The sequence below is a fragment of the Terrapene carolina genome, unplaced genomic scaffold (genome assembly GCF_002925995.2).
Source record: "Terrapene carolina triunguis isolate 2854851 unplaced genomic scaffold, T_m_triunguis-2.0 Scaffold131, whole genome shotgun sequence".
In the NCBI taxonomy this organism is placed as follows: domain Eukaryota; kingdom Metazoa; phylum Chordata; order Testudines; family Emydidae; genus Terrapene; species Terrapene triunguis.
The window spans coordinates 23,664,780-23,678,681 of record NW_020664482.1 but is presented as its reverse complement, the minus strand read 5'-3'; positions in this window follow the sequence as shown (position 1 = coordinate 23,678,681).

Sequence of the window (13,902 nt, the reverse complement as noted above, 5' to 3'; positions counted from 1 at the left end):
CTTTGCAGTCTTCATCTCCTGCTGAGAATGTGTAAACCTGAGAGAGCGAGAGGAGAGATGCAGGAATGTGAATTGCACTACCACACACACACACACACACACACACACACACACACACACACATATATTCCCCCTTCCAAATGTTCAGTCTGCTGCTGGCTAGCTTTGGGAGTGCCATGCTTGGTCCCCCTATGGAACTTCCCCACCACATACCAGTTGCTCTTCACTGGTGTGTTAGGGGGAGGGGACTTAGAGCTGGTGGTGCGGGGGAAGTTGAGGGAGGTCCATAGCTTAAGCACAAAACGTATTTGTTTCCTTGTAGCATCCCTCTGGGCTGACATCTAAACAGACCTACTGCATCACCTCTGAGGAGAAGAGACAGCTCACTATTCTTCCATCTCAATCTGCTGAAAAAGTCAAGACTGGATGCCCCATAGCGCTTAGCCACCAGGCATCTAAGTGGGACTTTACCATGTTATGGTTCAACTTCTCACAACCTTTTTGTACTGGGGCTATCCTCTGTTCCTGACTCCCAGCCATTGTTAAACCTCCAAGTCCTCTCCTTCTAGGAAATGGTTCCCATCACTCAACTTAGAGAGCATACGAGACTTCCTGAGGCCCACAGCAGATCCACACCCTCTGCAGTGTTCTCCTTCCTCCACTCCAAAATCTCAAGCTCCTCACAAAGCAACTGAGTGCAGTCACCCATGGGGGTACTGATACTTTTCTTCTGAACACAGATTCCTCCCGGTGGCAGCACCACACACTACTGCCAAACCAACAGACCCATTTGCATGGCCAATTATTTAACTGTATTAATTTCAAATAATATTTTTTCCATTAAATAGCAATATTGAGCAAGTTGTTGTACTTTGTTTTGTACTGAAAGTCTTGGGGTAAGGCCAGGGAAGGATCTGATATTAGAGTGGGAGAGAAAGTTAAGGTCACTGCCATTCATTTGTATGCAGAAGTCTGAATGATGCAGTATCCGATGCTTCCATACGCCACAGTTCTTTGCTGTATGGCATCCCTGGATGCTCACAATTCTCCTGTCCTTTGGCTGCCATGAGACTTAATCAGTGCTGTTCTAGTCTCCGTTGTCTTCTAGCTCAGTCACAAGAATGGATTTTGTTGTGCCAGCCCTGACACAGTCAGCTGCAGACAGAAGACCAGGTGTGACCAAACCGGGCCTCCTTCTGCCTACATTTTCTCAATGTGTTTCCTAGATGTCTACAATCATAAATGAGGAAATATCCATCGGATGGATCACACACAGGCGTGCAATAACTTGTGGCTCTTAGGCAAAGAAATCTAGCGATTTAACAAACACCAAAATACATTCTACAGCACTAGGTCTGTGTCAGATATAGATGGTGAACTGGAGTCTGCTAGAACCATAATTCATTTCTATAGTTAATCCTTATCTAGTTTTATTATAGATTTTCTGTGCTATTGAAGCTGCTTTATTTGTGTCCCGTTAGACTTTCATTTATACGGAGCCAACCACTAAAAAGGCACCAATCAGTTGGGTTCCTCAAGAGTCACACACTCAGAGTTTTGCCAAGCACAGGTTTTGCAGGATGCTGGGCAGATCCACACGAATTCCAGGATCCACTCTCCTACCCTCACTTTCCACCTATGCAGCTTTACTGAAGTCAAAGGGATAGGTAAACCAGGGCAGGTGGCAAAGGATGTAGTGCAGTACAACACGTTTTTAGAGACTGCTTTCCCAAAGCACATAAGGGGCTGACTAGGAATGGAAATTGTGCTCCTAAATCCACTAGGTGCTTTCAATAGTCTTGCTGTTAGTGTTTTGAATGCCTTCTAGCGGTACCCCTAATTATAGTACTTCTGAAAACAGGAAATGCCTATTGGACTACATTTTCCAGACTCCTTAAGAGGAAGTTGGGTTGATGTGTTTTTGAAAGCGGGGCCGGGACGGACCGCATAGTGGATTGTTAGCAGCAAATCTTACATTTTCTGCCTTCCCTTACAATAAATAAATAAATCCCATATGTGCACAGTCCACCACAGGCTGGGCATTGTGTATTTATTTATTATAGATTATTTAGCATTTCTAAGCCAGCAAAAGACATGAATGGTCGGGGGACGGATAGGAAGCCAGTGAAGGAGATGGAAGGGGCGGGGGGGAGGATGGGGATGGAAGATAGTACAGAGAATAGAAAGGGTGAATAGGGAGCTTCAGAAGAGGACCGAACATGAGGTGATAGGACTAGACCTGGTCAGGGATTTTCCATTGGAATGACTTTCCACTATAAAATGCCCTTTTCACAAACTCAAAATTTTCCATAGGAACATTTCAATTTTGCCAAAAAAATCAATTTCCTGTTGGGAAAATTGAAATAGTGGCTGTCCAGCTCACTGCCTGGAAGGGTCTCATCATTTTTTTCCAGGGAAAGGATTTCCATTTTCTGGCTGGCTCCAGGTTAGACCCTACCTCCTGGAATGAGGGGAGCGAGGCAGGTACAGGGTCCTGGTGCTATCAAGGTGATGTGCCACATTAGGTTGTTCGGTGACACTTATGACAATGGCAGAAATGCACTTGGCCTATCACCCAACGTGTAGTCACACACGTCAAACACATTCTCATGTCACTGCTCAGGCAGCCTTTCAGCCTGGAGCCAATTCTTCTGGCTGAGTAAGAAAGCCCCCAAAATGCAGCCTACCTAACCCAACCCAACTCCCCACTCCTAGCCTGTTACCAGCAGGCTCTGCTCAGTAATCAACAACATTTCAGATTCAGGTTTCAAACCCCCCAGAGTTTCAGAGAAAGTTGTGTTTGCATCTGGGGTTCTGCATGGGCCCCATCTCTGCTTGTAACTTGGCATCCAGGGAAGGAGAAGCTCTGTCCCATATTACTTGATTGCTCACTGCCTCTGCAGGGTGAGGTTCCCCGAGGGATGGGTAGGGGCTGAGGACTGATCCCTCTCTCTCATCCATATGCTCTTGTTCCTTACGGCAGTGAAATAAACAGTCCTCTTTTGTGTCTGCTTTTGAGCTCTGCCTCCTGAACAGAAACTAACAAGAGCCCAAGCACTCAGCAACGAAGATGTGCAAGAGGGAAGAAGGAGCCGGCCTGATGACAGAGCAGGGAAGAGAGACAGAAGGAGGGAAAGTCTAGGGAGGGAGAAGCAGTTCCATAATCAGATTAGTCTAACGGGAGTCACAAACCCCCATCCCAAAGGGCATGGGGGGGAGTTGATGGTGGGAAAACTAAAAGTGAAACATATTTGTTACCGGGAGCAGAGTTCTGACCTTATAATAAAAGGATTATAGGGGTTTCCAAGAGGAAATGAGCATGTGGATGTTTGCTCGGGTGATGGGGGGAGGGGAAGGAGAGAGCTTAATGAAACCACAAGTTCAGGGGGATCTCAATCTCCCTATAAGTCTAAGCGTCCTTGAGCCATTCATGAGGTACCACTGCCCCCACGTGGCTCCATCCTGCAACCTCGTTGAGCAAGTGAGCCAAGACGGTGCTTTCAAAGAGGCCTGCAATGAAAGCTGAAGCCTTTCTGTTCTGGGTGTCCCAGAGGTGAGCAGCAGACGGTCCCCTCTTCCTCTGACACTCTGAAAACTGTAGAAAGGACAGTTGAGGTGATTAGACAAAGACCCTGGGTTCTTCTGAGCGCCACTCTTGCAGAACCCAAGAACATAAGAAAGAGACTGTGGTAAGCTTCAGTGCCACAGTTTGCAAACAGGGGAATGTAGGACTAACACTACTGGAGGGAGATCACTGTTTTTTTGTGATCAATCTGGATTAATTTTCTAGGGAATTTATTAAAAGCTTCCACTGCACCCCTAACTGGCATTGAAACAGGACATGTTAGTGAGGGTAATGCATTGAACAGGGGGCTGGGGAGTGTCAGAGACAGAGTGATTCATTTTTCAATTGGTCTTTTCTGGTCCCATGAACTCCTGGTAAACTCCATGCCCACTTCAGAGGTACCTTTAGTAAATAGGATGACAGCTGTAGCCTGTCAGCACACAAGTACTTTAGTCAGGTCTGCCCAGGCCAGGAACCATAGAGTCATGGAATATCCAGTTTTAGGACTAGAGAGACTGTAAAAGCAAGAGTAAGGAACTGAAGCCCTTCAGCGGGGTTGTCCTGCCTCCTACATTCCTGCTTGGTTGCCATCAGATTCCCTCGGTCATCTTCTTCTCCAGTAACCACTGGAAGTGTCCCTGAGACTCAACAGTGCTCTGTTCCAATGTAACAGGCACAGAAAAAATAAACCTACTTACTGATGTTTCATTGTAATCTCCGTCTCTCCCACAGGGCCCCAGCTTCACATGGCCCAAAGGCATCCATGTAGTTCCAGAAAACTTTGCTGTGGGTTTCCCTACGACATCTTCTGTAATGCCCTTAGTTCTTCCTCCCATCATTCACAGAGTCCATTTGCCCTCACCCTCTTCTTCATGAAACAACACCTGGACTATCACGTTTTCACTTAACTTGCAAGGTATCCTTCAGGTTCCTTTTGTTCTCTCCCCCTGTGTGTCCCCAATTGCTGGGGGCCAGAGGACTTATTCAGTAAGACTCAGAGCTAAGGTCAGGCACCAGCGGGTTTATTCAGCCCATCTATCCAAGTTGGACACCACAAAGAACTCATCATAACTCCCCAAATCCCTACCCAGTATGCACTGTCTTGTCTAAAATGTGAGATGGAATCTCTACTTTGGTTGTTTCTAAATCCTGGTCAGGATCCAAACCAATGCATTATGCTTACATACCTGTTTGTTTGGTTTCCTGTCTTTCCAGCGGGCTTCACTTCACCAGGCTTCAGTGTCCAGCATTCAGCTTCTGCTGTTTCTTACTCTGTAATTAACTCAAAATAACATACATAACCCACTCACTTACACTTACATCCTTCACAGTTCTAGCTATCTGTTTGAAAGGCTTGCTTAGCCATGTGATTGACATATAACAAGACAACTGTGGAAACAAAGCCATCAATCCACACACACACCTTTTAACTGCAGATTGGTAGTTGCTGCTCTAAAGTGATGTCTCATTACTTTACTTTAGTGATCTTGTTAAATGCCAATTTAAAGCCCGATCACAAAAGAATTGTGCACAAGAATTTATTCTTCATGGGCAAAGCGTGCAATGCATTGTGGGAAGAGAGAATATGAATTTTTCTCTTCAGTTCCTCACTGGGATGCATAGAGAGAAATGGGAAAGACCTTGTATATCAATTAGTCTATCCCCCAGGGCCGGTAGGGCTGTTCTCTGTGCTTTAACCTCCAGGACTTTTTCCAGCCTCCATTTAAATGGCTCAGGGTTTCCACCACATCCTTTGGGACACTAATCTGCAATCTAATATATCCAATTGTGCTATGAAGTTTTCCTGGTATTCAGCCTAAATGCTCTATTTCTTCCCCTTCCTTCTAATTAGAGCTGTTCAAATAATGGAAAAATTATTTGCAAATAATTATTCAATGCCAAATGTTGCAGCAAATTTTCAATGAATTATTCAACTGGCCGTTGTCCAAATTATATCCCCAGGGACCTCCCAAAACCATTCAATGTCTGCACCCTTCCAATGCTTATACAAGGCTTTCGAATACATGTATTAAGCACTTCGGATGCTTGTACAGTGATGTGTGATGCATGATGTTTCTTGTTATTACGGAGAGAGGCATTCCCTAAGCAGCTATTCAGGGTCAGAATATAAGGGTTATTCTTTTTGGGCACATATTGTAGGTGTCTCTAAGTTAGTTTGGTCTTGTTGGTGAGTGGGTCATTTCCTCTTGCCCACTCTGAGCTTCTGAGGAGAAGTCAGCTGATTCTCCTGAGTCTGTTCAGTTTGATTTATTCGGTCTGTAATCAGGTCAGTTCTACAATGCATTGTATTTCCTACCAGCTCACCTAGGTTCGATGTAGAGTCAGGGGTGCTAGGACTAGAGGTGCTGGGGTTGTGTCAGCACTTCCTGGCTTGAAGTGGTTTCCATCATAATCAGTATCTGTGCACCTCACCATGTGGGATGGGGCAGTGCTATTATCCCCATTGGACAGATGGGAAACTGAGGCACAGAAAGTCTAAGTGACTTGCCCAAGGTCACACAGGAAGCCTGTGACAGAGCAGGTAACTTGAACCCAAGTGTCCTAAGTTCTAGGGTAATGCCCTACCCACTGGACCAGCCTTCCCCTCCAGCAGGCTGGTTTGAATGGTGAGCAGGGCAATCCCACTGGATCCGAGGCCAATGAGCACATGAAGTCTAGTGCCTGTGAACATTTGTGTTTCTTTTGGAGTGAGGATAGTTATGTTGGCACCAAGAGGCCAGTTACAGGTGGGCGTGGAAAGGTTTTGGAGTTCGGAGGCACTAGAATGGGGAAAGAACTGGAATTACTGGAGATATTGCATGTCAGGATCCAGGTACGTTGGCAGAGCTGGGGGAGGAAGGATCAGGGCTGGAATAGCAAGGGCTGCAGCAGGTCAGGACCAAGACATAGGACCAGGACTTGGGACACTGCAGGTCAAGGCTGAAACCAGTATGAAGGCCAGGTCTGGAACAGCTTGGGGTTGCGTGTCAGGACTGAGGTTCACTGAAGCGGGGCAAAGGACTAGGAAAGCAGGGCTGGGTGTGGAACTAAATGTAGAGGCACTAGCAGAACTATGACTCTACCGGCACTTACTGCCTTTATGAAGTGTCATCATCCATTGAACAGATGTTTATAACCCTTACTGCCAGTGGGAGACCCACTCCCCATGCATATGGACAGCACAGTGGGACCCCATTATGCTTGCCTGACTGCTGCTTTCCTCAGCCCCTTGTGGTTCACTTCTACAGGTGCCTTTTCCTCCTGTGTTTTCTTAAGCCTTCCCCTTTAAGAGAGGAGCGAGCATTGTGTTTCACAGCAGTTGATCATGACACCTTTTAGCAACAGAGTGTCAGTCAAGTGAGTGCTGTAATGATGCTGGGAACAGTGAGTATGTCTAGAGGTTAATTATGTCCCTGTCATGGAAAAATACCTTCTGGAGAGGACAGTGCAGGCGGGATATGAATGCATTGCAATCCTCCTGTATTATAGCAGTACCATATGCAGCCCTTGAGAGGAGAGGGTCTGTGGAGTCTTCTCCTATAAGCCTCTCTTTCAAAGGGTTTTATTATACACTCAGTCATAAAACTTTGCCTGGGGCTGAATTGGCAAGCAGGGCCTTGGCCCAGAAGCCAAACCCTTTTCATTTTTTAATAACATTTCATGAAAATCCATTTGGCCCTTTGTAACTCGGACAGGTGGGAAAACAATAGCGCTTTCTATTTTCAGCTCCTCGCTCTCTGACAGGCTCCTGGCCTTATGGGAAGTGTTCGCGTGGAGTCGGCTGCTGGCTAGTTTGCATATTGTGAAGTGCTGCAAGATGCTCATTCCAGAGGCGCCCTAGAAATCCCGGGTGATGCCATTGCTATGCTGTGCACTAATGACTGGGGCTGTTTTGCTGAATTTCCGCAATATTAAAGAGCGTAGGAGAAATGAAACACTAAATCCCCGAGCCTGACATTTTTTCCTATTGTGGATTGTTTTCTCTGGCTGCATCGGGCAGAGCTGCATTTGCCCAGCCACACCAGCCAGGCGCCTCCCCCAGACATATCCCATATGGCGCTGATAGAGGCTCTGCTCAGACATGACCTGTGAACCCAGTAGCACCGGACCCCAGGCCTTCCTTATATGTACCCCGTGTGCCAGCAATGCCACACACTGACCATCTCTAGACAAACCCTCTCTATTTGTTCAACCACCCCGGACACTGTGCCCACAAACATGTTTCTAGCTGAGCCCTGCTTTCCAGTCAGTGGGTTTGGGGACTCAGTGATAATACTCATAATTAACTATAATGCATGTGTGTCTTGCAGTAGCTCCCCAAATGTACTAGTGCCGCCACAGAGGAAGGCACACTCTCTGTCCCAGGGTGAAAGGTCGGAAGACAGATGAAGGGAGGAAGAGCAGGATCCAAGATGGCAGCAAAGTGGCCAGGCAGGTGATAGGCCATGTCTGGTTAGTTCCATGTGTGGTGTCCAGCTGCCCCTCACCACAGCTGTTGTTAGCCTCTGGCCCAGGCAGCCCTCATCTACAAACCCAAATGACTGTAATCATTTTGCTATCGTTTCTCAACCACCATTAAAATCCTCGCTATACTATCCCCTGGGCCCTGCCCCCCGAGTTCCGGGCCTACCTCAGCCCGCCTCTTACTCTGGGTCCACTCCACACTTCCCTGCCAAGAAGCTCCCCCTTCCTCGGCACACTTTCCCTGTCTATAGGGACAAGGGAGACTGGAAAATCACTATTGATGATAAAGGGGCTCCAGGGGTAGTGGAGGTCATTCCCCTAGGCCATATTGTTTGCTGGGGCAGCTGCAGACCCAGTCTCTGGGCTCCAACGCTCACTCCTCCCATTGCCATTGATTAAGCCCCTAGCTGTGCTCAGTCCCTGCCCATTCCCCAGCTCCCTTCCGCAGATGTTACCTCCTCTCCCCTCTCCAAAATATCAACCTCCCATCCCCACAAACTCGCACAAGATGCACAACTGCTGACATCAGGGGAGCTCCAGAGGCTCGAGCAGGGGATTTTGGGGGTAGGGTGACTAGACGTCCCGATATTTAGGTGTTTGTCCCGCGTCCTGACCGATCTTTGGTCGGGGCGCAATTTGTCCCGATATTTCGCTCCGCCGGCAGCACTGGGTTTTTTTGGTTTTGGTTTTTGCTCTGCCGGTGGACACCCCCCCCGCATGTGTCCCAATATTTTCTTCCTCTCATCTGGTCACCCTATTTGGGGGGGCTTATGTCTCAGTATTCCTGGTGCCACAGAGTGGAGTGGGGCAGGAGGGCTCAGCTAGCTCTGTCCCAATGCAGCTGCTGAATCACTCCTTCTTGGAGAATGCCATGGTCTTTAGGAAGGACCCCAGCTCCTGGGAACCTCCATGGAAAGGTCTAGGCCACAGGATGCTCCCGGGTGGGAGTGTAGCTGCAGGGGCTGTGTTCCCCAATTATCCTGGCTCTCTGTGTTACTTCACTTCCACTAGATCCAGAGGTTGCTTCATGTCAGTCTGTCCCTCGTTGCTCTGAACTCCCAGGCTGGGATTTGTCAACGAACCATTCTCCTGCCCCACTCAGATGAGCATTGAAACCGGGAGGTGAAGAGGCAGTTCCAGCAGCACAAAGGAGGTGGGGAATGGCTTATTCCATGTCCAGTCTCATTTCTTTTGACATCTCCCAGCTGCTCATCAGGCTGGAGGTGTTTAGACGACCATGCAGCTTCATTGTGTTCCCGACACCATGGCACCAGCAGCAGCAGCCAGTCACATCTTAAACACCTTCCAGCTCAAGGTATCAGCTCTCTCTCTAGCTTTCCCACCATACCTGCCCTCTTTCATTTTTCCTCACTCTGTGGCTTTCCATAGTCACAAAAGCCGGCTCAGTCACCCGGAGGATTAAGCGGTCCCCGCAAAGCAATGGAGAGAGGCCTACATCTGCCAGGAGGCTGACATAAAGTTCAAAGACGTGTTAGATGGGTCTTTTGGCATCAGGCTCTATTTTTACAGCTTGCACATTAATGTTACCAAAGTCTGAACAATTGCAAGGGACCAAAAACTTTGAAGGAAAAGAACAAGTCAGGTTTGTTTAGTGAGCATGCTCAGAGCACCGCTTGGGTGGATTTTCTGAAAGTCCCAACACAAGAAGAGATTATAGCCACTAGCTGCAAGGCAGGAGATTCAGATGGAGAGCCAGATGCTGTCTGGCCTAAGGCGTGCACAGAATAGTCTTTACTCAGTGTGTGTGTGTGCGAGAGAGTGACTGAGAAGGAGAGAGGCTGGTATAATGGATGTGGGGGGAGGGAGATGGCTCTGACGTATGTTTTTGGTATGTTATGTGGGTGTCTGTGGGTGAGGTGAGTGTATTCTATGTGAGAGGCATGCTGCATGTGGAAGGGATATGCAATAGATGAAAGAACGCTCCATAGTAACCTGCCATTGAATGGGGTGCCAGAAATAATACCAAACGGAGAGAGGGGATAAAACCCCAGACTCAGTGCAAAGTCCCACCCTGGGCAGCTTGTATCCACCTCCCTCCAACTTTCTGTCTCTTTTGAACATGTCGCCAATGTGACTGCTAATTGTTTGTGAGCTAGGTGTGCAATGTATCCAAGGGCTGCATGTGAAGAGAGAGGTGTGTGAGAGAGTGCAATCTCCTTGGAGCCCAAGAGAGCCACCACCGTATAAAAAGGCATTGTCTGGCTGTAGCAATCTTGTAACTAGCAATAGGAAATGATTTGGACAACTTGTAAACTACACAAGCCTTTGATGGTTCCCAGGGTAATGCTCAGCTGTGGTCTGATTCTGACTGTAAAATAAAAGTCTTGCATTCTGGAGCAGGAAAGTCAAAGAACAATGGAGAGGTAGTTGGGGATACAGCAGCTGCCAACTTTCCCACTGCTGCTACCTGCGCTGGGTACCAAAAAGGCAGAGTGGCTGGTCACGTCAGGCAAACAAAATTGTTCAAGAAAGATTTGCCTAAGGTCCATCTCATCGGCATTCCGGGCTCACTGCTGTGGCATAGAGGAGAACAAAGACACACAGACACCAACCACGGGGAGAGGAGAGAGAAGAACTAAATACACTGGGATGGGGCTGTCTTGTGGATGACCACTCATGCCCCACCGGAAGGAAAGCACAAGGGAACGAGAAACACACTGGGACATACTGTATCCCCCATGTTACCCTCTTGTCTGTCCCCCTGGGGAAAGCTGCTGGAGCTCTCACCTTACCTCTCAGTGTTCTGGAATCTGGTGGTTTCTCTTGGTGCCTTGCCATCAAGTAGACAGCCCAATACGCTGCTGGCTTCTCCTATTCTGCTGGTAAAAGCAGCAAAACTGACTTCCTTGGAGGCTTATCCCCAGAACAAGCAGTGCATGAGGAGAGACAGTACTGACCCCTCACCCTCCATTTCCACCCATTCTCATTGCAATATCACTCCTGACTTGGAGGGATCATCTCTGGGAGTGGGACGATATTTCAGTCTTCTTGGCTCATTCAATCCCTCAACTCCACTTGAGACTGTCACCTAGGGGACATATGAAAGCCAGCTGTGGCAGTGGTTTTTGTGGTATGGATTGATGTCCATCAGAAACTGGACTGAGACCTATCAGCCCACCAAACAGCTGTTGCATGGTAACAACTTACCATCAGTATTGATCTAGGCTGGATTTGAATTGTTGACCTAGGGGTTCCTGTGCACTGGTGTATCTGGTTCTACCTGATAGTGTGTGTGTGTGTATGTTGTACAAAGACCCCTGCATTTCCTCTTTTTTCCTCTCCATCAGGGTCTTTGCAGCCAGCTTTCTAGCTAAGGCCTCTCCCACAGCTAGTCAGAGCCAGTCAGTGTCACTGTGGGTTCAGTTGGCAGGGGGTCACTCAGAAAAGATAAGGGAAGGAGATTTCCTGGTTTCCTCACTCCTCATGGGTTGTCCATCTCCCACAGCAGTACTCCCAGCTCCTGTGCCCCCCTGCACAAGGCAGCATGTCAATCACATGTCTGGAAGACTGCCCAGTCATCCCTTTGAAACTGCTCCCTAATATACAGCAATATCCTTCAGCCACTATGTGAGCTGCTAACTGTCCCGAGGGATATGAGGCCTTCGTTGTGCCCTTTGCTTTCCACATGGAAGAATCCCTAATTTATTACAACAAAGAACTAATTATAACAGTGTCTGCAGCCCTCGAGTCCCATTATGAAAGAGAGATTTTTCAAATTAATAAGAGAAACCAAATGAAAATGAGCTCCTTGACTTGACAAGTCATTGCTGCGGATCAACATCTCCAAACTGAAAAAGATGCTGTTTCTGTGGCTGATGGAACAGTGTGTGAGGGGAAGGCAGGAGCAGGGTGAGATAAGTGGGAATTAATGTCTTGGATTTTGTGTTGTGCCTGGAACAAAGGAGACCTTCCGATGGATCACTTAATGCCTCGTAGATGGGGGCCTCTGCTCTCAGGTATCTCAGGGATGAGTGTGAGAGAGCCAGACTTACTGACTTCCAGCTTGTTCACCCCGTGTATGAAATCTGCAAAATGTGACTCCCAGATACAGCTGGTCAAAAAATGCCAATTATTTTTCACAGGCAATCTTGAAAAAACATGTTTTTCTTAAATTTCCCATAAATATATATTTTGGTTTTCATCTAAAAACTGAAAAAAAAAATCAGTTTTTGAAAACCAATTTTGGTTCACTTTTTACTGAAAACCTAAAATTTTTACAGAACAAAAATTGGGTTTCGGTTTCCATTTTTGGTCAGAAGCCTGGAAAATCTCAACCAACAGGCTGAAAAAATGCCTTGACAAACAAATGTTGACCCGCTCTTCTCCTAGCCACAACTAGCTCAGCTCAGACACAACACCAGGGGAATGCTGACAGCAAGAAGCGTGGTGCAAGAATCTTGCAATCCAGTGATCCCCAGCTATATATTTGCCCCATGGGGCTCTTACCAACCAGGATAAGTTAGAGCAGCCCTGGGACTCCTCTAACTTTTGCTGTGGGCAGTACCAGCTCCCTCTTGGCTCAGGGAAGTGCAAATGCTCCTTAAGGCATCTTTGCCTCCCACCTTCCAAGTCCTGTGCAGAGTAGAACTTACCCAGACCCAAGAATCCTGGCCAAAGTCCAGTTCTGTGTGTTATGCTAGTTCCAGTGTATTATGCTGGCCATGATGTCTGATCCCTATTCACCTGCCACAGCCAACAGTCTTTAACAGTTATAATTACCAATTCTACTGCTGCTCCCCAGAAGTTCAGTCAATAAGAACAGGAGAGTTTCAGTTAACTCACAAAGTTGCTTTTCTAAGCAGAACAATGTAAACCCTCCTCCCCATAATGCAAAGCATATTTCTACGCTCATTATATAAAGTTGGCGGTAAACTGCAGGCTGCTGCCAATTAGCCATAACTGGGTGAGCCTGAGATGCGAACTGTGGTTTGTGCCGAGTGTCTGAACCAGACGCTACGTGGAATTGAAATGATACTTCTCCCCCAGACCTCTCTAGCATTTGACTTCACACGGGGAGATCCTGCCAGTATGTTAACTGAACAGACCAGCCCTCTTCCCTGCTTCCTCCCATCCCAGACTGCCTCATGCGATCTCCAGGAAGCTCCTTACAGCATCTGTTTCATTTTATTGCAGGACCTTGTTTTCACATCCAGGGCTCATCATTTTTTGCTCAATGTTTTGGCATAAAATATTCAGCAGGTCTGAGATGTTGGAACACAAAACATTATTGTGAGTGGGGAAACAACCAACAATGCATGTGTAGAATAAAAATATGGGTCCCGACTCATTATTGTCCTGTATCTCTTTTATACCAATGGAGATGGGGCATAGGGGCGGCAGGGAAGGTGTGAGGCCCCTGGAGAATACCTGTAGGGCAGGAAACTCCTTCCACACAGATGGTTTTGCCAGCTCTGCACTGCCTCTGCAGCAGCCCTAGGTATAAGTGGCATTCTGGGGAGGAGTGGAGGCAGATCAGAGGAGGGAAGAGACAGATTGGGATGGGAGGGGACATGGTCAAGGCTGACTTCTGTCCTGGTCAGTGGTCCATAGAGACAATTGAAACAGGCGCACAAGTTAGGGCAACCCTAATCTGCACCGGGGACCTCGCTGGGCCCTGATTAGAGAAGGCACAAGCTCCCTTCTCTTGAGCCTGGGCCAGCACCAGCCCAGGGATGAACCTGGCTCTGGGAGTCTACACTGAAGAGTCGGCTCCATTTTAAAGAGTGGTTAGGGTCCCAAAAGCAACAGAGAGTCCTGTGGCACCTTTAAGACTAACAGATGTATTGGAGCATAAGCTTTCGTGGGTGAATGCCCACTTCGTCAGAGGCATGCCTCTGACGAAGTGGGCATTC